Raw genomic sequence first — 22935 nt, forward strand, 5'->3', positions numbered from 1 at the left:
TTGGCTCCCCCTGCCTCTAGAGTTACCACGTCCTCCTCCATAGGACTGGTTTTCTTGAGTTTGCTGTATATTCTGATTTCTACCACGGCCTCCAAATCGGCCTCCTCTACCTCTGCCTCTACCTCTTCCAGCATTTGAGTAGAAGACAGCTTCTTTTGAAGTTCCTCCTGAAGAAGATGCACCACCATTTCTCTGCTCCTCAAAAATTAGAAGAGCAATCAACTCCTCAAAATCAGGAAATCTTTCACGGACGGAAATGGATGTTCGGAACTGTGCATAATCCTTTCCTAGACCATTCAAGGTCACGGAAACTAAATCATCATCTTCCACTGGCGACCCAATGGAAGCAAGTGCATCTGCAATCTTCTTCACCTTCATGTGGTAGTCGTTGATGCTCATACTTTCTCTTTGCACATTATGCAACTCTTGCTTGAGCTGCATTTTCCTGGCTTGCGTATTTGTGCTATACATTTTTGACAAAGTATCCCATGCCTCCTTTGGCGTACTTGCATCCTGAATATGCACAATCATAGAGTCTGAAATACTGATAGACAGCCAATACATAACTTTCTTGGCTCTCTCATGCCATGTTTTGAATGCCTGCATTTGCTGTTGATTGGGAACATCAGGAAGAACTGGTTCTTCTTTATTTCCTGCAACAAATTTCCAATATCCTTTTCCCATAAGAAAATTTGTCATTCTAAAATTCCATGCTTGGAAGTTGTTCTTGTCAAGCTTTTCAGTGACAATCTGTGAAAGAGAATCAGACGCCATTACAGAACACTGCAAAAAATTCTATCACTGCAAAGAACACAGCTTCAGCCTCACAAGGGCAAATCTGCAAAACTGACGAAAGTGGTATTTGACCACAGAGTCACTTCCTAGTGACGATTTTGCATCAACAGGCAATAGGGATGATTCTGTAACTCCCAATGTCTCTGCGCACAGGCATACAATGCAATTTCTACAGTAACTTTTTACCGACCTGTAGAACAGTGGCTGCACAGCATAAAACTGGGCCTTTTCCTGAGTGCATGCAGAAAACTTCCGCCTCCAAAACAGGCCCCGAAATGGCCTCAAATCAAAAAAACAGGGGTCGCCAAGGGCTAAAGCCCTCTCCTGCAGCATATACTGCCCTCTTGCTTCACCGCGAAGGGCGTCTCAACCTGAGACAATGCACTCTTGCAATTTCCGACTGTGCTACCTGCAGAGATCTGCTCCCAAAACAGAAAATGAAAGCAACACTGCTCCTCTTACCAGAACACCGCGAGCTTGGCTTGCTTTCTTGAGCTCCTTACCACGAACAAGACTCTGATACCATGTCAAGATTGTGGGAGAGAAGGAAGGAGTCTCGCTTGAAGCTTTCTTGCTTGCACAATGGGGGAATACACACAAGGGTGGAGGCTGAAAACAGTTTTCCTCTTCTTAGTTGTGTAAGCCAAAAGAACTCACTTACAAAGAAATAGAAGAACCCTATATATGGGCCTCAAACCAAACTCAACTAACTAAGGTGGCATACTAACTGAGCCACGAACTAGAGTAGATAAGGATAGCTATCATGTAGCTATTATTCATGGGCGGTGTACCTACCGCGTCTACAACTGACAAGTCGGTGACATAAATACACAACGGTCACCCTGGCGTATCACGAGTGGAGCTCGATATCTCAACAGGTCGCCACCTGTACATTCAGTCAATTAACTTTTTAGTATTTTTGGCAACCAATTTGTTGGATGACCATAGCAGATTTTATCGTTCATAACTGTGATTTTTCCTTTCAAACTTCTATCACCTATTTCTATATGTCATTTTAATTTGGAGCCTTTTCATGCTTGGTTCACTTTTTAGTTTTAACCTTCATGCTTGGTTTACTTCTTAGTTTTAACCCCGTTTACTGTCCCATCCCCCTTGTGGAAAAGAGAAATCCGTCCCAGGATTGGAGGTTGTGGGCCCAAGGCATTCATGTTTATTTGCGAAGGAGCCAATCGTAGAAGTTGGGGTTATATTCTAAGTGTGCAGAGTGGTCCAGATCACAGGGTCAGATGCCTACGTGGGTGATGTATGTGAGGACATCGGTGAGGAAATCACCGGAGTTGACCCGACTTGCGATATGGAGCTCTTCTTCTGTCAGGATGCGGTCGAGATAAGGGTGCCCTAAGATATGATCGTCCATGGTTCGACCTCGAAGAGTGGTTAACACTCGATACGAGGTGGGCGTGACGTATGTGGGATCATATTCGACCGTCTTGATGGCTCGGCGTTGTTCGACGTTGATCATTATGCGGCATCCCTCAATTGCCCATTTTATTCCGTGTCCGCCAGGTGGGACAACCTTGTTGTTTCTTGGCTAGTGAGGCCGGACGTCGTGCGTGGGTCAAATGATGGGATGAGGCGTTGCTTAATGGCTTGCTCTTTGGAGACTTCGTGAGCGAGCAGCTCAGCGCGACAGAGCGAGAAGCTTGTGCAAATGTGAATTCAAAAGTCTCCCAAGAGCAAGGCATAGTGCGCACGTCAGTTGTTGCAAGGGGTTCTGCTAATAGTCCCAAGTCCAGGCGGTCATAGCTGAGGGCCAGTGCAACAAAGGTGGCATCGAGCTGTTTGATGCAGTCCACGACATCATCCCCCGTGTCCTCGGTGAGGTCAGCGGCGGCCAGCGTTAGGAATGACTTCCGTTCATAGGAAGGCTTAAGGCCGGCAGGTGGTTGGGGTTTGCTGGAGCTGGAGGTTCTGTCAGTATAGAGCTGCAGCTAGGGGCTTATTTGAGTCAACAACCCGGGCGTTGGTTGGACGGATGGGTCGGGTTTGATCTTAGGGGCTATGCTACTGCGGTCAGCAGGGTTGCTGAGTTGCGGGTTGGGTTGGTTGGGTGATGCCTCCTGTGGTGATGGCCGTTGCTTGGGTCGTTGGGCGTGTGTGACGCCCGTGGGTTGACTCGCAAAGGAGTCGGATGACTGGGGTGGACCCTGCAATTCGTGGTCTTGAGGTGTCAGGGGACAAGGCCTTGAGGTTGACATAGAACCGGGGCATGTGTCAGTTTGGATTTTGGGGATCCACAACAAGGCATTCCCCTCATAGTAGCCTTGTGCACGCAGGAGGATTTTAGGGACCCATATTTGTTTAATCACGCGGCGCTTGTGATGATGGCGTCTTGGTCTCCTAGGTTTAGGTTTGTAGGTGCTCCATGGACACGCGCGTCTGGTTCTAGGCCGGTCTCGAGGCTTCTTAGGCACCCATTGCAAGTGAGTCTGTTGGGGTTTTGCTTTGGGTGTGGCGGGCCGCGGTGCGTGGGGATCTGGGTGCAGTAGATATGCACGGCCCTCTTCCTTAGTCCTAGGTGCGGCTATTTCTATCGGTGGCCCCGTGAGCGGTGCTGGGGTTACGAGGCCCTTGCTGAAAGTCGTGACAATAGGCACGCTCCCGATTGTTAGGTGGATGAGTTGCGACTCATAATCAACATTGCAACGGGTTTGCTTTTTAAAAGTTCGCTCGAGCAATGACTCTGTGCTTGCATTCTTGGCATCGAGTAGGACATAAAACAGCATGGGAATAGTTTCAGTCTCGATAGAAACGGCAACTCTGCATGTGCCGAGGATCGGGTAGGATTGGGCCCCGTATGGGTTCAATCTGGCTGTTGTGGGATGAAGCATTGGTGCGCCAAGTTGGGTCCAATGCTCATGCGTCAAAATGTTAAAATCCGCCCCCTCGTCAATCAGGGCGTTGAAGGAGCACGTCTGCTTGGCCGTGACCGTGATGCGGAGGTAGGCGGGTTCTACAGGCTCCTCCTCATTCTTGCAGATTTTCGTAAGTGTGGCTATTCGTATTTTAACAGGTGTTTCCACCATTGGTTGTTCATGCAGTGGGTGAGTGGGAGGATAGTACTTCTTGATTCGACTGCCATTGAAAAAGCCCATTCCCTCACCATCCAGTGTTTCCAGCTCCACATTACCAGTTCGGCTGATTGTGCGGACCTTAAAGGGTCCGAGACCTCTGAATTTCATCTTTTGTTTGTGTCCTTTAATTGAGTAGAGGAGCACTAGGTCACCCAGCTCAAACTCTCGTTGCTTGACGTGTTTGTCAAACCAGCTTTTGCATCTGGCTTTCTCACAGATAAGCGCATGGGTGGCTAGGAGACGAACCTCAGGTGTTCGAGCTCGACCAAGCGTTGCGTCCATGCCTCCCTCCCTTCCCATCGTTCTTGGAGTGCTATCCGCAGGCTAGGGACGAAGAATTCTAATGGGAGAATAGCTTCAGTCCCATAGGTTAGCCTAAAAGGTGTTTGTCCGACGGCCGTCTTATAAGCTGTTCGGTAGGCCCACAGGGCTGCCATCAACTTGTTATCCCAGTCACTTTGTGAGGTTGAGACTACTTTGGTTAGGACAGTGATGAGAATTTTGTTAGTTGATTCAGCCTGGCCATTAGCCTGAGGGTAGTATGGTGAGGATTTGCGATGGATGATGAGGAAGGTTGATAGGAGATGGGCTATCACTTCATTGATGAAGTGTGTTCCCTGGTCGCTAACCAATTCGATGGGGCAACCAAAACGCGAGATTACTTGCTCCCATAAAAACTTGGCAGTTGTCCTAGCGTCGTTTTTGCGCGTGGCCCTCGCCTCCGCCCATTTGGTGAGGTAATCCGTGGCCACCACGATGTATCTAGCCTGTGAATATTGTGCCGCGTGGCTGATGGGTCCTATGAAGTCAATTCCCCATTTTTCGAAAGGTTGGCGAGCGATAACCGGGATTAACTCCATCTGATCTTTACGGACCGGGACCCTTGTCCCTTGGCACTCGTCGCAATGTTTGACAAATTGTGAGGCATCGCGGAAGAGTGTGGGCCACCATAGCTGGGACTGCAACACCTTTTGTGCTGTAGTGTCCTCGCTAAAGTGTCATCCTGCAATACCATTGTGCACCTCTGAGAGCACATCGTGCATCTCATGCTCACATATGCATCTACGTAGCAGACCATCTTGCCCCAGCCTATAGAACTGGCCTGCAATCAACTAATAGGGCTGGATTTTTAGGATTAAGCACCTAAGCCGTGCCCGTTCTATTGGTCGTTTGGGCAACCCATGCTCGAGCACTTGGACTATGTCGTCTGCCGAGTATGGTGTCAGATCAGCCCTGAATAGGTCTTTTTTGCTGGATACGTGGAATAAGTGGCTGTTTGGTAACTCGTCCACAATGCCTTGTCTAGCAGCTTCTCCTGTGGGTATACGGGACAGATGGTCAGCCATGTAGTGTTGTTTTCCCTTCCGTACCACCACTGAGAAGTCGAACTCCAGGAGCAGGAGAAGCCATCAGGCTATACGTCCTGTAGCGCAAGGTTTGTTGACTAGATAGAGCAGGGCTTGATGGTCTACAAAGAAGGTGAAGGGGGTGGCTAGTAGGTAATGCCGGAACTTCTTCACGGCGAATACCATGGCTAATCCCTCCCTTTCCGTTGCTGAATAATTCATCTCTGTCTCAGTGAGCTGCCTGCTAGCAAAACTCACTAGGTAATCTAAGTTATGCTCACCAGGTTGGCACAACACTGCCCCCACGGCAAACTTAGAGGCGTCGATGTGTACATGGAAAGTCATAGTCCAATCTGGGGATCGTAGGATAGGTGCCGTTGTTAGGGCTTTTTTCAATTCCTCATACGCTCATTGGCATGCTTCAGTCCATTCGAAGACAATTAACAGTTTGTACAATGGCCTAGCGATCAGCGCGTAGTTCAGTACAAACCGCCGATAGTATCCTGTGTGACCTAAGAAGCATTGAACTCCCCTGTAATTACTTGGGGGTGGAAGGTCCACGATGACCTTGACCTTTGAGAAGTCCATGGCAATGCCGTTCTTGGACACCACGTGTCCCAAGATGCATCCGTGCTTCACCCAAAACTGACATTTCAAGGGGTTGAGGGAGAGACGGTATAAATGACACCGTTCAAAGACCGCGTGGAGTTTTTCGAGATGTTGGTTCCAGGCCTAATGGACACACAGGTCATTGATGAAGACCTCTAACTCCTTGCGAAGCATGTCCTTGAATATGGTGCACATGAGGCGTTGAAAGGTGGTGGGGGCATTGGTTAGCCCGAATGGCATGACTACGTATGCAAAGACGCCCCACTCAGTGGTGAAGGCGGTCTTGTGCCTATCCGCAGGGTGCACTTGCACCTGATTGTACCCCGAGAAGCCATCCAGAAAACTGTAGGCTTCCTTACCTGCCACCCTCTCAAGCATGTGCTCGGTGTACGGTAAGGGGTAGTTGTCTCTCTTTGTCGCGGCGTTTACTTTCTTGTAATTGACGCACACTCGAATCTTGCCATTTTTCTTCATCACAATGACTATGGGTGACACCCAGTCCGTGTGCTCAATTTCATAAATGAATCCGGCTCTCATCAACTTGTCAATTTCCTCCTTGACAGCAGGGGCGTGCTTTGGATTCATGGGGTATGGTCGCTGCTTGACCGGCATTGCATCCGTTGTCATGGGTATGTTGTGAGTCACAACACTCGGATCTACCCCTCGTAGCTCATCTAAAGACCAAGCAAATACGTCCCGGTACTCCCGCAAAAAAGTGACAAGGCTGGATTCTTCTTCAATGGTCAAGTCCTCGGCAATGAACACTGGTCGGGGTGCTTCCCCTTCCAGGGCTAGGTTTACCTCCTTGACCTTGGCTGGCCCTTCGATTGGTTCGCGGGTTTGCCCTTAGCGCTTGGCACTTAGCAGAACCACCACCCTGTCCCCTCTTTTGAATTTCGAAAAGCGCTTAGGGAGGTCTTGTGGCTTCCTTTGTTCCTCTAATCGCGCATCGTTGGGACGCTTAACTTCATTCTGCCGTAACCGTCTGCGCCTCAGGTGGATGGGTAAGTCTCCCTTGGTGCGTCTGGTCATGGGTGGCCTAGGGATTTCTGGGTCATCATCTGAAGTAACTTCAGATTCAGAGTCGAATTCCCCATTTTCACTAGAGGAGGTGGTCCCCCCTGGCGGTCGTAGTTCGGATGGCGATTCGGTTCTCAGCATTGCTGCCGTTCCTGGTTGGGTCAGGCCGGCTTGCTTAAAATCCACAGCTCCCATCTGTTCCAACCAAGCACGATCGCATTTCGCACACATGACTCCTTGGTCCATTCTAAGGGCCGGTCTCGACTGCGGCTTAGCATCTGCTCGGATTTGCTCAATCTCTCGCCCTTCGGTGTCATATTCTACGGTGTCTATCTCACCCTCACTTCCTTCATCGAAGGGTTGGCAATCTTCGTATTCGTCACCGGAATCTGCCTCGCTAGACTACTCATCGTCCCCCAAGGCCTGCTCTGCCTCGTCTTGTTGGTCAGGGACCAACGCCCAGTTGTATCTGAGGTTCAGTTCGTGTACCCTGGTCCACTTCCACTCGGGTTCTTCCAAGAGGTCTTGGAGCGGTTTGAGATTGGCGGCTACGTTGCGTGCCAGTCGGTCCGTTAGATGCCCCAGTATTCCCTGGAGTTCTCTCCTGTTGGTAGGCACTTGGGAAGCGATAGGCTTAGGCCCATCATGGAGGCTTGCTGCCATCATGTAGACAGGTGTAGGCAGTGTTTCTCTTGGCTTGCCAACTGTTTTGACAGCCTGCTCGTACGCCTCATGATCTGAGAACGGCAGGTCGAGTGTAGCAAGAACGTGCATCCAATCCTGCTCATCCTCTGGGCAAGGGATATACTTCGTTAAGGACCCATAGGGTTCCTTGTTCTGGGTGTTTCCCTTGAGTAGAGTAGAGATGGCGTCTAGGTCGACTGGCGAGGTCTTCCAAGTGTCCATCTCTATTCTCACAGCGTTAGTTCGATTGCCCAGGAAGATCAGGCTGTTACCCCAGTCTTCGATAACTCTAGCATTGCGCATCCAGGGTCGACCCAATAAGATATCATAGTCCACTCCCTTCATGACAATAAATTCGACAGAGAACTGGACTCCTGCAATCTTCACTGGCCAATTCTTCAAGACCCCGAATGGTTTCACTCGCATACCGTTTGCTAGCGTGACGTTAAACCGAGCAGCTTCGATAGGCGGGTTTCCCCACTTCTGTAACACTGCGTGGTTAAGCACACTAACCCCAGCTCCTGTGTCTACAATCCCCTTTCTCATTGCGTCTCCCAGGGCTAGGACTGGCAGGACTGCGTGCATCTCCGAGCCCTCCCAGAAGGCGTTGATGTGCAAGGATTTAGGGCCTGAGTGTAGCGTCAAACTTGGTAAGTGCGTTTCCGCATCCTGGTCTTGAGCATCTGCCAAAGCTTGCTCGTGTGGTCTCTCGACCCAATGTTTGAGGTCCTGCCATAGGGCAGAGTGCTGCCTGAGCAGCTCTCCCAGACCAACCGTTACAAGGGTGGTCACTAGTGTGGTTAGGAGATTGCTAAACACTCGTCCTTCCCTTCGTTTAGACTGTTCGGGCCAATGGCCACAGTTGTCCTGCGGGTCTGTTATGTCTAGGCTTGGCCTTAACGGCACTACCTGTGGCGTAGCAGCCTCGGCAGAGGCAGTGATAGCGGCGCACTCATGCTGGAGAGATCATCAATCTCATCCTCCGTGATGGGTTCGACATCCTTGAGATGCTGTTGAGCCTCCCTCACCCATTCCTTCACCTTTTCTATGGCTTCCAATTGCCGCTTGGGGTGTGGGTATTCCCCTACCTTAGCGCTTTCCTTTTGGGTAGTTTTAGGGGCTGAAGTCTCTGCCTCTGCGTCTGAGACTTTCTTTCCGTGGGGTAAGGTCATAATGCTGTCGATTTTTAGTGCGACCTTAGCCTCTGATCTCTTCTTTTTCCGCCTACGGCTCTTCTTTCCTACTGAGGTCGCGTCGAGATTGCTAGGTCCTGGCAAAGAGACGCCAGCCTGCTTCGTTTGTGCTCGGGTCATCACTCGTAGGGAGATAGGTGTGGCCTCCCCATCGGGGTTTTCAATACCAAACAGTCCCAGCGGGACGGACGGCAAATTAGCTGAACCAGAAGACGACTTCCGTTTTTGACAGTCTATGAAAAGATGGGTGATACCGCACTCCGCGCACCTTTGGTCAGCTTTGTCCCTACTTTGCTGCTCTCTTTCTGGGCAGCGTGATGAGATGTGACCTGGATGTCCACACGACTGGATCCTGTGGCTGCCCTCCCAGGCCTCTACCCCGTCCTCGTCCTAATGCCATCACTAGCACCGGTCGGTAGTCCATGAGGATTGCATTGCCCTCGTCGTCATGCGAGATGTAAGGGTATATGTAGGTTTCTTCGTCACTGGGCTCCTCTACGTAGTGCACGGGAGCATCGCTCGGTGGGTGGGTCACATAGGGACCAGGCGGTCTAGGAATGCCGGTAGGATTTATGTCCAGCCTAGGGACCGCTGGCTTCATGTCGTTCGGTGCTGGTACGGCTAACGGGGCTCCCCTCCCGAAGAATGGCTATGGCCTGTTAGCCGGGTAGAGCTGGCCGTAGGGTTGCGTATATGGTAGTCTTCGTGGTAGTCTACAGTGTGCGGCATCGTGGCCGAACCTTCCACAGTTAGCGCAGGGTCTTGACCTAGGGTCCTGACATTCTGCCGGCAGGTGGTTTCCTCCACAGTACACGCACTGGACGTGCGGACGCGTCGGTCGCCTCAACATGTCTTGTATTTTAGTTCCGTCTTGACCTCGGCCAAGCCGTGGTCCGTCTCGGTGGCCTTCCCCTTATCTTGGGACAATGCGTTGGATCGCTCGCTAGAGGTTGGTGTTCGCTCTAATCTCCGTGGGTTGATTTCTTCTAGGTTTGAGCTCCTGGAGCTCCGCTCTTTCAGCTAGTCATCAACCCTAATGGCTTCCTCAAAGACCCTAGCCACCACGTCCCGTCGAGTTGCCTGCTAGTGCCTTGTACAATTCTTCATCCCGAATCCCGCTGATGAATATGGTTGACACTGCCCTGTCAGTCGATCTTTCGCCTAAGGGGATTCTCTTAAGGAGGCTTCTCACATGGGTCACATAGTCGCGAATGCCCTCCCTCTCCTTCTACTTGACGTTCATCAGGCGCACTAGCAGGTTGTCAGAGTATCCGGGTTCGGCAAACCTCTTGACAAAAAGGTCCTTGAGGTTATTGAAGTTTGCTCGTTCTATAGCATCTAGGCTCGTATACCACGTCCTACCCTTATCGCTTAAGCAGAGTCCGAATTCTTGCGAACGTTGGGCCTGGTCGTTGAGGCCATTGGCTTCGCAGACTTGCTCAAACTGCTCGACAAAGCTGTACGGGTCGTCTGGTGGCTGGTACTTGTCGAGTTGCTTGGTGATAATAGGTATTTTGGCTTGGCTCTTTGAGCCCTGGTTTGCCCCTAGTCCTGCAAGCAGCGAGGTTGCTAGCGCAGTGGCATTCTGTTCCACCGCGGTGTTATCGAGCAACCGTTTCATGAGGAGCTCGCCCAGCGTCAGGTCTTCCTCTAGTGCTCTTTCTTGGTCTGTCCAGTTTTGGCCAGCCAAGTTCAGCACTCGCTGCACCTCTTGCAGCTCCATGCTTTGCCTTAGGCTCCTAGCTTGTTGGTCCCTGTTGTACTCGGCTATGCCCTGCAATGCCTTGTGGGCTAGCCTCCTCTCCTCCTCTAGGTCCGCAATGATTGCCTCTGCCGTCCTGCCACGGTGTTCGTACCTGGCATGCGCATCGTAACTACTCACTATTTGTTGTATAGCTTCTGGAAATGCGCTAACATCTAGCTCCCCTGTAAATGGATGATCTGAGCCTCCCTCTATCATGGTGGGATTCTTGCGCCTGGTTGTAAGTCAAATCCTTGTCGTTGTCACTCCTTGCTTGATCCTACCTTGCGCTCTGCGCGTTTGCTTACACCTTGGGTCTTCTCCTAGTGGTGGGTTTTTTGGGCGATTTATCTGAGTGAGTTCTTTTTAATTTTTGAATGCAGCGCTCAACTTATGGTCACTCGTGAGTGTGTTATTCCTCGTGCACTTGTGCTCAATCAGGCTTTTGGCTTTCCTAAGTATTCTTCAAGTGCCGAAATTCAATCAGAGTGCTGTGAGTGATTCCTTGGCGTCTTACTCACTCTTGCTCGTTTTGGGCCTGACAGGCTTTGCTACTCTAGTCCTGGCCGCTCTATAGGTCCCAGGGTCCTATGCTGCTTCCTGTCGCTCACGTGGGGGCGGGTCACTGGAGGAGTGCCCCAGTGTGTCCCTGGATGGGTCAGGTTTTGTTTTGGTTTGACTCTGGGAATCGGATGTCCAATTTACCAGTGGTCTGATTTACCAGTGGTCCGATTTACCAGTGGTCCGATTGTGGAAATCGGACCAGGTATGTCAGGGCGGAGTGGTAGTCTTAAGGTCCACGTGTCCGATTCTCAAGAATCGGACGGGCAGGTGTTTGAGGAATCGGTCGCGGTCCGATTCTAGGCGGTCCGATTCTGGGCGGCGATTCTGGGCAGTCCGATTCTGGGCGTCGGACCGGACAGGTGGTCCGACTGGTGACCTGTATTACTTCGTCCGATCGGACAGGGTGGGTCCGAGTCAGAGCGTCCGAGTGGTCCGAGTGTTTGAGTCGGACAAGTTGGTCGAGCGTCCGATTCTAAAAATCGGACGGTTGGTCCGAGTGCCACGTGGCACGTCCGATCGGACCAGTTGGTCTGAGCCTAGTGATTGGACGGGTCGTTCCGATCGGACGGTTGTCCGAGCGTCCGATTCTGGGAATCGAACACTGGGTCGGACGTCCGATTCCGCCTCCGATGAGTTGCGCGCACAGATTTGCTCGATTTTCACTAGGTGTTTTATCCTATTGGTCATGCGATTAACCAGCGACGGAGTTGAAGTGGGGTGGAGGAGATCGGTTACCTGGGAGTCGCCGAATGCGATGTCCTCCTAGCTCTGGTCGATCGGACGGCTGCCCAGCTCGCTCATTCTCTATCTCTCTCGCTCTCGATTGGTTGGAAATGGGGTCCTCTTGCCCTCCCAGAGTTTATACCCTGCTAGTTCTACCCTACACACTACAGATTCCTTCCCTGGCGTTTCTTATGCTGTTACCCTTGCATTTACTCCGTTTTTTCCTTTCGTTTCCTGTGGTTTTCCCCCTGTTTCACAGCAGCAGCCCTCTGCCTCTTCGTGTGTGATTTCCTACTGCTAATCTATCCTAAACACATCCTGAATCGAAAGCAAAACACTGAACTAATTTCTCCATGTTTTCCAATCATTAATAACCAGATTGTTCCAAAATACTTACCTGTTCTGAAGATCAAAAACATCCGACTTCCTACCTATCTCAAGCTCCGTTTCAGGGTGAATACCCTACTTCGATGCTGATATGAGGCGCGCGAGTGCTCGAGCTTGAATCCGTGGTCCCGGCAACGGAACCAAAATGTGGGAGCTTTCAGTCAACTGCCAAGACCCACGGACCACTTATTGTTTCAAGCGTTCCAAGCGAGCTCTCATGGCTATCTCTCACCTAGCCGATGCGCCGTCGATCCTACAAATGCAGTGAACTTACCTTGATGCTCGATCGAGTACCCTCCTCTCTCTCACACTCCAGTAGCTCCACGATTCTCGATGCTAGCTCAAGCATCCTCAAGCCTCCTCCATCTCCAAGCTCCATCCTCTATAGCCGCGCGCGCAAGAGAAGAGAAGAGAAGAGAAGAGAAGTTGGGGAGAGGAGATGGTGAAGAGCTTCACCCTCTTGATCCCTCGCTCTCACACACACTCACTCCCTCACACTCTCACACTCCCTCTCTCAAGAGCATACACAAGCAAGAAGGAGAGAAGAAGAGAGGAAGAAGAAGACTAGTTTTGCCACACCAAATAATGAGCTCTTCATTCACTTTTCAACTTTATATACAAAACCCTACTTCCCTTTTGGGTGGTCATCCCCTTTTTCCCTTTTTTACATGGCCGATCATAGCCTAGGCCCTATTTTCCATTGTCCTTTTATCTTCCTTGTTTCCTTTTCACTACCCTTCTATATTTACAAATTGCACAGCTGAGAGCCCGGCACTCTTTTACAAGATTTTAGGATGCGCTTTTTATGCGCCTTTCCCTTTTCGTGTTTGCCTTGGCCTTTTAAGGTTGTCCTTGCGCTTTTGGCCTTTTCTCCTTTTTTTCCTTCCATCGGGCTACCTTTTTTCCACCTTTGCCCTGCGTCTTTTCCACTTTCTTTCACTCTCTTCGTGTTGGGGTTAACAGGTGGGCGTCAGGTAACTCGTCAATGATGCCTTGTCCAGCTGCTTCTCCTATGGGTATACGGGACATGTGATCAGCCATGTAGTGCTGCTTTCCCTTTCATACCATCAGGAGAAGTCGAACTCTAGGAGCAGGAGGAGCCATCGAGCTATGCGTCCTGTGGCACAAGGTTTGTTTACCAAGTAGAGCAGGGCTTGATGTCCACGAAGAAAATGAAAGGTGTGGCTAACAGATAGTGCCAGAACTTCTTCACGGCAAACACCATGGCAAGTCCCTCCCTTTCTGTTGTTAAATAATTCATCTCAGTCTCAGTGAGTTGCCTGCTAGCAAAGCTCACTGGTTAGTCCAAGTTATGCTCACATCCGGTTGGCACAACACTGCTCCCACGGCAAACTTAGAGGCGTCAATGTGTACGTGGAAGGTAGTGGTCCAGTCCGGGGCTCGTAGAATCAGTGCCATTGTTAGAGCCTTTTTCAATTGTTCGTACACCCGTTAGCAAGCTTCGGTCCACTCAAAGACGATTAGTAGCTTGTACAATGGCCTAGAGTTCAGCACGTAGTTTAGTACAAACCACCGATAGTATCCCGTGTGACCTAAGAAGCATTGAACTCCCTTGTAATTACTTGGGGGTGGAAGGTCAACGATAATCCTGACCTTCGAGAAGTCTGTGGCAATGCCGTTTTTTGACACCATGTGCCCTAAGATGCATCCGTGCTTCACCCAAAACTGACATTTCAAGGGGTTTAGGGAGAGGCGATATAAGCGACACCGTTCAAAGACCGTGCGGAGTTTGTCTAGATGTTCGAATGGACACACAGGTCGTCAACGAAGACATCCAACTCCTTACGAAGCATGTCCTTGAATATGGTGCACATAAGGCGTTGGAAGGTGGCGGGGGCATTGGTTAACCCAAAGGGCATGACTACGTAAGCAAAGACGCCCCATTCAGTGGCAAAGGTGTCTGCAGGATGCACTTGCACCTGGTTGTACCCCGAGAAGCCATTCAGGAAACTGTAGGCTTCCTTACCTGCCACCCTCTCGAGCATGTGCTCGGTGTATGGCAAGGGGTAATTGTCTCTCTTTGTAGCAGTGTTCACCTTCTTGTAATTGATGCACACTCGAATCTTGCCGTTTTTCTTCATCACGATGACTATGGGAGACACCCAGTCTGTGTGCTCAATTTCGTAAATGAATCCAGCTCTCATCAGCTTGTCGATTTCCTCCTTGACAACATGAGCGTGCTTTGGATTCATGAGGTACGGTCACTGCTTGACCGGCGTCGCGTCCTGACGTCATGGGTATGTTGTGAGTCACAACACTCAGATCTACCCCTCGTAGCCCAAGCAAATACGTCTATGTACTCCCGCAAAAGAGCGACAAGACTGAACTCCTCTTCAGTAGTCAAGTCCTCGGCAATGAACATCGGTCGGGGTACTTCCCCTCCTGGGGTTAGGTTTACCTCCTTGACCTTGGCTGGTTGGTTCGCTTGTTTGCCCTTGGTGCTTGGCATCTAGCAGAACCACTACCCTATCCCCTTTTTTGAATTTAGTGAAGCGTTTGGGGAGGTCTTGCGGCTTTCTCTGTTCCTCTGATCGTGCATCCTTGGGGCGCTTTGCCTCACCCTACCGCAACCGTCTGCGCCTCAAGTGGATAGGTAAGTCCCCCTTGGTGCATCTGGTCATGGGTGGCCTAGGGATTTCTGGGTCGCTATCAGAAGTAACTTCCGATTCAGAGTTAAACTCCCCATTTTCACTAGTAGAGGTGGTCTCCCCTGGTGGTCGCAGTTCAGATGGCGATTCAGTTCTAAGCAGTGATGTCATTCCTGGTTGGGTGAGGCCGACTTGCTCAAGGTCTACGGCTCCTAGGCATTCCAACCAAGCACGATCACACTTTGTACACATGACTCCTTGGTCCATTCTAAGGGCCTGTCTCCTCTGCAGCTTGGCGTCTGCCCATATCTGCTCAATTTCTCGTCCTTCAGTGTCGTACTCTATGGTATCCACTTCACCCTCACTTTCATCACCGAAGGATTGGCAATCTTTGTATTCATCACAGGAATCTTTATCGCTCGACTGCTCATCGTCTCCCGAGGCTTGCTCTGGGTCGTCTCATTAGTCGGGGATGGTCCCCAGTTATATATAAGGTTCAGCTCGTGCACCCTGGTCCACTTCCACTCGGACTCCTCCAAGAGGTCCTGGAGTGGCTTGAAGTTGGCGGCTGCGTTGCCTGCTAGCCGGTCCGTTAAGTACTCCAGTATTCCCTGGAGCTCCCTTTTGTTGGAAGGTACTTGGAAGGTAACAGGCTCAACCCCTTTATGGGGGTTTGCTGCCATCATGTAGAGTGGCGCAGGAAGTGTTCCGATTGCCTTGCCAATCGTTTCGATGGCTTGCTCGTATGCCCCCTGGTCGGAGAACGGTAGGTCAATTGTAGCGAGGACGTGCATCCAATCCCCCTCATCCTCTGGGTAGGGGATATACTTGGTCAAGGACTCATAGGGCTTCCTGACTTGAGTGTTCCCTTTGAGCATAGCTGAGATGGTGTCCAGGTCGACTGGTGAGGTCTTCCAAGTGTCCATTTCAACTCATACGGCGTTAGTTCTATTGCCAAGGAAGATCAAGCCGTTACCCCAATCTTCGATGACTCTAGCGTTGCGCATCCAAGGTCGGCCTAATAGGACATCGTAGTCCACTCCCTTCATGACTATAAAGTCAATCGGAGAACTGGACTCCTACGATCTTCACTTGCCAATTTTTCAGGACCTCGAATGGTTTCACTCTCATACCGTTTGCTAGTGTAACATTAAACCTAGCAGCTTCAACAGGCGGTTTTCCCCAGGTTTGCAGCACCGCGTGGCTAAGCACACTAACCCCGTCTCCCGTGTCTACAATTCCCTTCCTTGTTGAGTCACCCAGGGCTAGGACGCAGGACTGCGTGCATCTCAGAGCCTTCCCAAAAGGTGTTGACGTGCAAAGATTTAGGTACAGAGTGCAGTGTGAGGCTGGGTAATTGTGTTTCTGCATCCTGGTCTTGCGGGTCTACCGTGACCTGCTCTTGTGAGCCCTCAACCCACTGCTTAAGGTCTTGCCATAGGGCAGGGTGTTGCTTAAGCAGCTCTCCCAAGCCAAACGTTACGGGGGTGGTCACTAGTGTGGTCAGGAGATTGCTAAGTGCTTGTTCCTCCTTTAAGCTAGGCTGCCTGGGCCAACGGCCACGGCTGATCTGCGGCTTTGTTGCGTCCGGGCTTGGTCTTAGTGGCACTATTTGTGGCACAGTAGCCTCGGCCAACCTAGGTGGAGGTGGTGACCTTGGCGTGCTTATGCTGGAGAGATCATCGATCTCGTCCTCCGTGACAGGTTCCGCATCTTTGAGGTGCTGTTGAGCCTCCCTCACCCATTCCTTCACCTTTTCTATGGCCTCTAATTATCGCTTGGGGTGCAGGTATTCCCCTATCCTGGCGCTTCCCTTTTCGACTGTCTTAGGGGCTGAAGTCTCTGCCTCCGCGTCTGAGACTTTCTTTCCAGCAGTTAAAGTTGTAGCACTCTCGGTCTTCAATGTGACCTTAGCGTCGACCTCTTCTTCTTCCGCCTGTGGCTTTTCTTCCCCATTGAGGCCGCGTCTAGGTTGCTAGGTCCTGGTAGAGAGATCCCGGCTTGCTTGATTTGGGCTCGGGTCATGACTCGCAAGGGAATAGGTGTGGCCTCCCCGTCGGGGTTTTCGACACCAAACAGCCCTAATGGGACGGATGGCAAATTAGCTGCGCTAGAGGATGGCTTCCGCTTAGGGCAATCAACGAAAAGATGGGTGATTCAGCACTCTGCGCACCTTTGATCTGCCTTGTCCTGTTTTGCTGCTCTCTTTCAGGGCAGCGCGATGAGACATGACCGGGGTGTCCGCAAGTCCAACAAGTGACTGATCTTGTGGCTGCCCTACCAGGCCGCCCCGTCCTCTTCCCAACGCCATCACCAACACGGGTCGATAGTCCATGAGGACTGCATTACCCTCGTCCTCATGTGAGACGTAAGGGTAAATGTAGGTCTCTTCATCGTTTGGCTCCTCTGCGTAATGAACTGGAGCGTCGCTCGGTGGTGGGTGGGTCACATAAGGACCAGGCGGTCTAGGAATGCCGGTGGGGTTTATGTCCATTCTAGGAACGGCAGGTTTCATATCGTTAGGCGCGGGTAGAGCCAATGGGGCTCCCCTTCCAAAGAATGGCTGTGGCCTATTAGCTAGATAAGGCTGGCCATAGGGTTGCGAGTATGGAAACCTTCTTGGTAGCCTGCATTGTGCGGCATCGTGGCCGAACCTCCCGCAGTTGGCGCAAGGTCTTGACCTAGGGTCGTGACATTCAGCCGGCAAGTGGTTCCCTCCACAGTACACGCACTGGATGTGTGGCCGCGTTGGTCATCTCAGTATGTCCTGTATCTTGGTTAGTTCCATCCTGACCTCCACCTGTCTCGGTGGCTTTCCCCTTATCTTGGGGCGATGGGTTCGACCGCTCACTAGAGGCTGGCGTTCTCTCTAAACTCCGTGGGTTGGTTTCTTCTAGGTTTGAGCTCCTGGAGCTCCGCTCTTTCAGCTGGTCTGACTTCCTCAAAAACCCTAGCCACCACGTCTCGCTGCAAGCTTGAGTTGCCTGCCAGTGCCTTATACAACTCCTCATCTCGAATTCCACTGATGAATACAGTCGATACTGCCCTCGCCTAAAGGGATTCTTTTAAAGAGACTCCTCACATGGGTCACATAGTCACGGATGCCCTCCTTCTCCTTCTGCTTGACGTTCATCAGGCGTACTAGCAGGTTGTCGGAGTATCCGGGCTCTGCAAACCTCTTGACAAAGAGATCCTTGAGGTTATTGAAGTTGGCCCGTTCTATGGCATCCAGGCTTGTATACCATGTCCTACCTTTATCGCTTAAGCAAAGTCCGAATGCTTGCGAACGTTAAGTCTGGTTGTTGAGGCCATTGGCTTTGCAGACTTGCTCAAACTGCTCGACAAAGCTATACGGGTCGTCATGTGGCTGGTACTTGTCGAGTTGCTTGGCGACAATAGGTATTTTGGCCTGACTCTTTGAGCCCTGGTTTGCCCCTAACCCTGCAAGCAGCGACGTTGCTAGTGCAGTGGCACTCTGCTCCACTGCAGTGTTATCAAGTAGCCGTTTCATGAGGAGCTCACTCCAGCGTCAGGTCTCCCTCTAGCGCTCTTTCCTGGTCTGTACGATTCTACCCAGCTAGGTTTAGCACTCGCTGCACCTCATGCAGCTCCATGCTTTGTCTTAGGCTCCTGGCTTGTTGATCCCTATTATACTCGGCTATGCCTTGCAATGCCTTGCGAGCTAGCCTTATCTCTTCCTCTAGGTCTGCAATGATTGCATCTGCCGTTCTACCGCGGTGCTCGTACCGGGCATGCACATCGTAACTGTTCACCATCTGCTGTATAGCATCTGGGAATGCGCTAACATCGAGCTCCTCGGTAACCCGATGGTCTGAGCCTTCCTCCATCATGGTCAAATTCTTGCACCTCGTCGCACTGTCGATCAGGTTAACTAGTCATGACAGGTCCTTGTTGTTGGCGCTCCTTGCTTGGTTCTCCTCCATGCTTGCGTGTCTGTCTATGTCCTGGGTCTCCTCCTATTGGTGGGTTCCTTGAGCGCTTTATCTGAGCGAGGACCCTTAATTACTGAATACAATTCTCAATTTACCGCCACTTGGTGAGTGTGTTGTCCTCATGCACTTGTGCCCAATCAGGCTTTCAGTTTCCTTAAGTGTACTTCAAGTGCAGAATCCAATGTGAGTGCAGCAAGCAATTTCTCGGCGCCCCACTCACTCTCACCCGTTTCTGGCCTGATAGGCTTGTGGGTCCATTTTCCTGCTGTTTAGTCAGGGTTTAGGGTTCCTTGTTTGTTTCCTTGTTCACTTCTGATCGATCGGGACTTCGTGGTTCAGCGGCTTGCGTTCTAGTCCATGACTCCCTCAACTGTCTACTGCCTACCGCTAAGCGGTCGTGTACTACAATTTCTCTTAGCCCGAGTGCCAGAATCAAGTTCTGAATGCCCGAAGGGTTTTGACAAGTTGTGTTAATGAGCGTTTCCTGGTTGGGTCAAATTTCTGACAACTTTGACAAAAGGCTGCATTCGGACCAAGTGGTCTGAATTATAGGGTCCGAGTGGGTCACTCGGACGGGCCGACTGGAATGGGGTCAAGGGCCGAATCTCCAATCTGGCTCGGACGAGTTTTACTCGAACGGGCCGAATGTCGGGTTTGACAGATTCGGACAGTCGAATCCGCAGCTAGCCGAGGGTCGAATCCCGAGTGTGGTCGAGTTCCGATTGTGGAATTCGGACGGGTCGCTCGGACGCGGGCCAATTCTGGGCCTTGGCCCAGAATCGATAGTTCGGACGGGCCGAAAACGGCGCGACGGAAACCGCGTGAAGCCGCCCTTGCCCAGTTCTTGCGATTTACTCAACTATTACAAGCACACACCTCCAGATACCATCTAGGGGATTTGAGGAGTGGATTGATATACCTGAATGGGTCGGTGAGTGCGTCGATGCTGCAATCGAATCACATGGCCTGGGGCTTGCTAGCTCTCTCTCTCTCTTTCTCTCACTCTGAAATGGCACAAATGAGTTCTCTCTTAGCCTCCCGGTTTTTATATGCCCCTCCCAGTTGTGGTGTTGACACCCCTGATCCCTCTCTTATCGATCTTAATCCTCACTAGTGAGCATTTTGTGCATTTGCATGACTCTTTTTTTTCTGTTTTTACTCTGTTTTGAAACAGTGAACCCTACCCTCTTCCGGTTCGATCTCCTAGCTCTAACCTACGCTAAATGCAACAAAAATCAAAGACAGAAAACTGGAATAGATCCTCCATGCTTTTCAATCATAAACAACCAAAATATCCAAAATACTTACTTGTTCCAAAGATTAAAAGCACCCAACTTCCTACCTATCTCAAGCTCCGTTTCAGGGATGAATACCCTACTTCGATGCTCGATGTGAGGCGCGCAAGTGCTCAAGTTTGAATCCAAGTCCTGGCAACAACGGAACCAAAATGTGGGAGCTTGCACTCAACCGCCAAGACCCTCGAACCGCTTATTCTTTCAAGCATTTCAAGCGAGCTCTAATGGCTATCTCTCACCTAGCCAACGCGCCGTCGATCCTACGAGTGTAGTGAGCTTACCTTGATGCTCGATCGAGTATCCTCCTCTCTCTTGCACTCCGGTAGCTCCACGATCCTAGATGCTAGCACAAGCATCCTCAAGCCTCCTCCATCTCCAAGCTCCATCCTCCATAACCGCGTGCGCAAGAGAAGAGAAGGGGAAAGAAGAGAAGAAGAGGAGAGGAGATGGTGAAGAGCTTCACCCTCTTGATCCCTCACCCTCACACGCACTCACTCCCTCACACTCTCACACTCCCTCTCTCAAGAGCACACACAAGCAAGAAGGAGAGAAGAAGAGAGGAGGAAGAAGACTCCTTTTGCCACACACCAAAGAGTGAGCTTCTCATTCACTTTTCAACTTTATATACAAAACCCTAAATCCCTTCCGGGCGGTCATCCCCTTTTCCTCTTTTACATGGCCGGCCGTAGCCTAGGCCCTCTTTCCTATTTCTCACCATTCTAATTTACCCTATTCCCACTAATGCATACACTTTGCACAGGAGCGAACCTGGCACTCTTTTACACAGATTTGGGAGCGCTCAAATATTTTAATGGTGCGCATTTTCCTCTTTTATTGCCGCGGCCCCATACCGAAGCCTTTTGAGGGTCGTGTCCGAATATTTGAATTTTTCAGGGATTGGTTGCCAATCAAGGCGCCTTTTTTGCTTTTGCGCCTTTTTTGCTCTTTTTCCTTCTTTCCCAGTTCCCGTTCCTCTTTGCTGTGGTAACATGGTCGAAAACACGGTAACAAAAAACTACATCATGACTGAGGATAACGCGGTGAGCTTGCAGATCCCATAGGCAATAGCCTATCTCATATGCATCCCCATGACCAAGAAAAATGCATTTCTTGGACTTGGGATCCAACGTATTGCACTTGTCCTGGGCAACATGGCAGAATGCCTCACAACTAAAGACATGCAAATGAGCATATAGGATGAAGGTTATCCACTCCATACCTCCTTTGTAACCTGGTAATCAACACCAATGCAAGGGGATCTATTAATCAAGTGTATGATAGTATTAGCTACCTTAGCCAAAAAGTGTTGTAATAAGCCTACCTAGCTAAGCATAATGTGGACTCTCTCATGGATTGTCATCTTCATGCGTTTAGCTATACCATTCTGGGGAGGGATGTAGGGGGCAGTCAACTAATACTTAATACCTTACTCATCACAAAACTACTCAAGATCTTTCAAGACATACTCACCCCCATTATTTGACCTTAGGCATTTGAATGTATACCCAAACTAGTTCTCAATAAGAGCAATCCAACATTGAAAGGTAGACAAGACATCAAATTTCTACTTTATAGAGTAAGCCTAGACCACCTTATGTGAGTAATCATCAATGAAGGTTACAAAGTACTTCACACCACTTAGTGACTGATAGGGTACGTGACCACATACATCCGAATGGACATTCTTGCAAATCATCCCCAAAACCACTACTAAATCAAGCTGTAAACAAGAAAGACTGCCAAGTAGTGAGTTGTTCACAAACTGCAATCAAAAAACTATCAAGTACAAGTGATTGCCCTCATAAAGAATGCATAGATAAAAAATGATAGGCTATTGTAATAACCCATAGTAATAGTTCAACAATACATTGTGAGCAATCGAGAGGAAGAAGCCATGAACAATCAGTAATGAAGACTGTCACAATTGCAATGTGTCGATAACCATACATGCAATAGGCATAGACATCATGCACAAGGTAGGTCTCAAGGGTAAAGAAGAGAAGTGACAAATGCATAACCCACTGAGTGATGCTCAATACATAGCCAAGAATCATGGAAATACCATTGACAACACACTGATAGACATAAGTGCCAGGTCCAAGTCAAGAGATCAAATCAACCCATGATAGGGTAACTACATAGCCAAGAAGCATGGAAATACCATTGACAACACACTAATAGACATAAGTGCCAGGTCCAAGTCGAGATCAAATCAACCCATGATAGAGTAACTACATTTAATACATATCGAGAGAGTAGGTACATGTCATAATGAGTGCCACTATTTCACTATAATACACTCAAGTGTAACTACAAATATCAAGTGCTCTACGTAGCAGTAGCAGCTCCCACTAGAACAAAGGTCAAAAGCTAGATAAGCATAAAAATCTCAACACATCATGTGTATGACATCTAGACATATAATATCCATATGACAAACATCTAGAAGCATGGGACCCATGTAGTCTGGCAAAGCTCTCACTATGGTGTTCAAGTAGCATCCATAACAATGAATGACATCCCAAATCGATAAATCCAACCTCCAATCTTAGCTCAATAGCATATTATGAGCACAACCAAGTATGTAAGATCAATGATATGCCCCACTGTAGCATCCAAGGTGCTTAAGAAGCATCCAATGGCAATAAGCATACAAGACCACTCATAAAAAAGTATGGTATCATATTATTCTAGTAATAAAAATAGCTCTACAAAAGCTTATCCAAATGAGCTCAATGTGGCCCACAAAGCATCTTCAAGCAATAGATGAACATTGACCAATGTGCCAACATCAAATGAGCATCATTACAACATTATGGGAGCCATAATCTCTAAGTAGACATTGTTTTAGGTATGGTATAGTAGGTCTGCTATTCACACACTATAATAACATAGATTGGAAGCTCCAAAGGATCTCCAAG

This window comes from Lygodium microphyllum, chromosome 2 (genome assembly GCF_053477565.2).
Source record: "Lygodium microphyllum isolate KBCC chromosome 2, Lygodium_microphyllum_v1.1.10, whole genome shotgun sequence".
NCBI classification, from domain to species: Eukaryota; Viridiplantae; Streptophyta; class Polypodiopsida; order Schizaeales; family Lygodiaceae; genus Lygodium; species Lygodium microphyllum.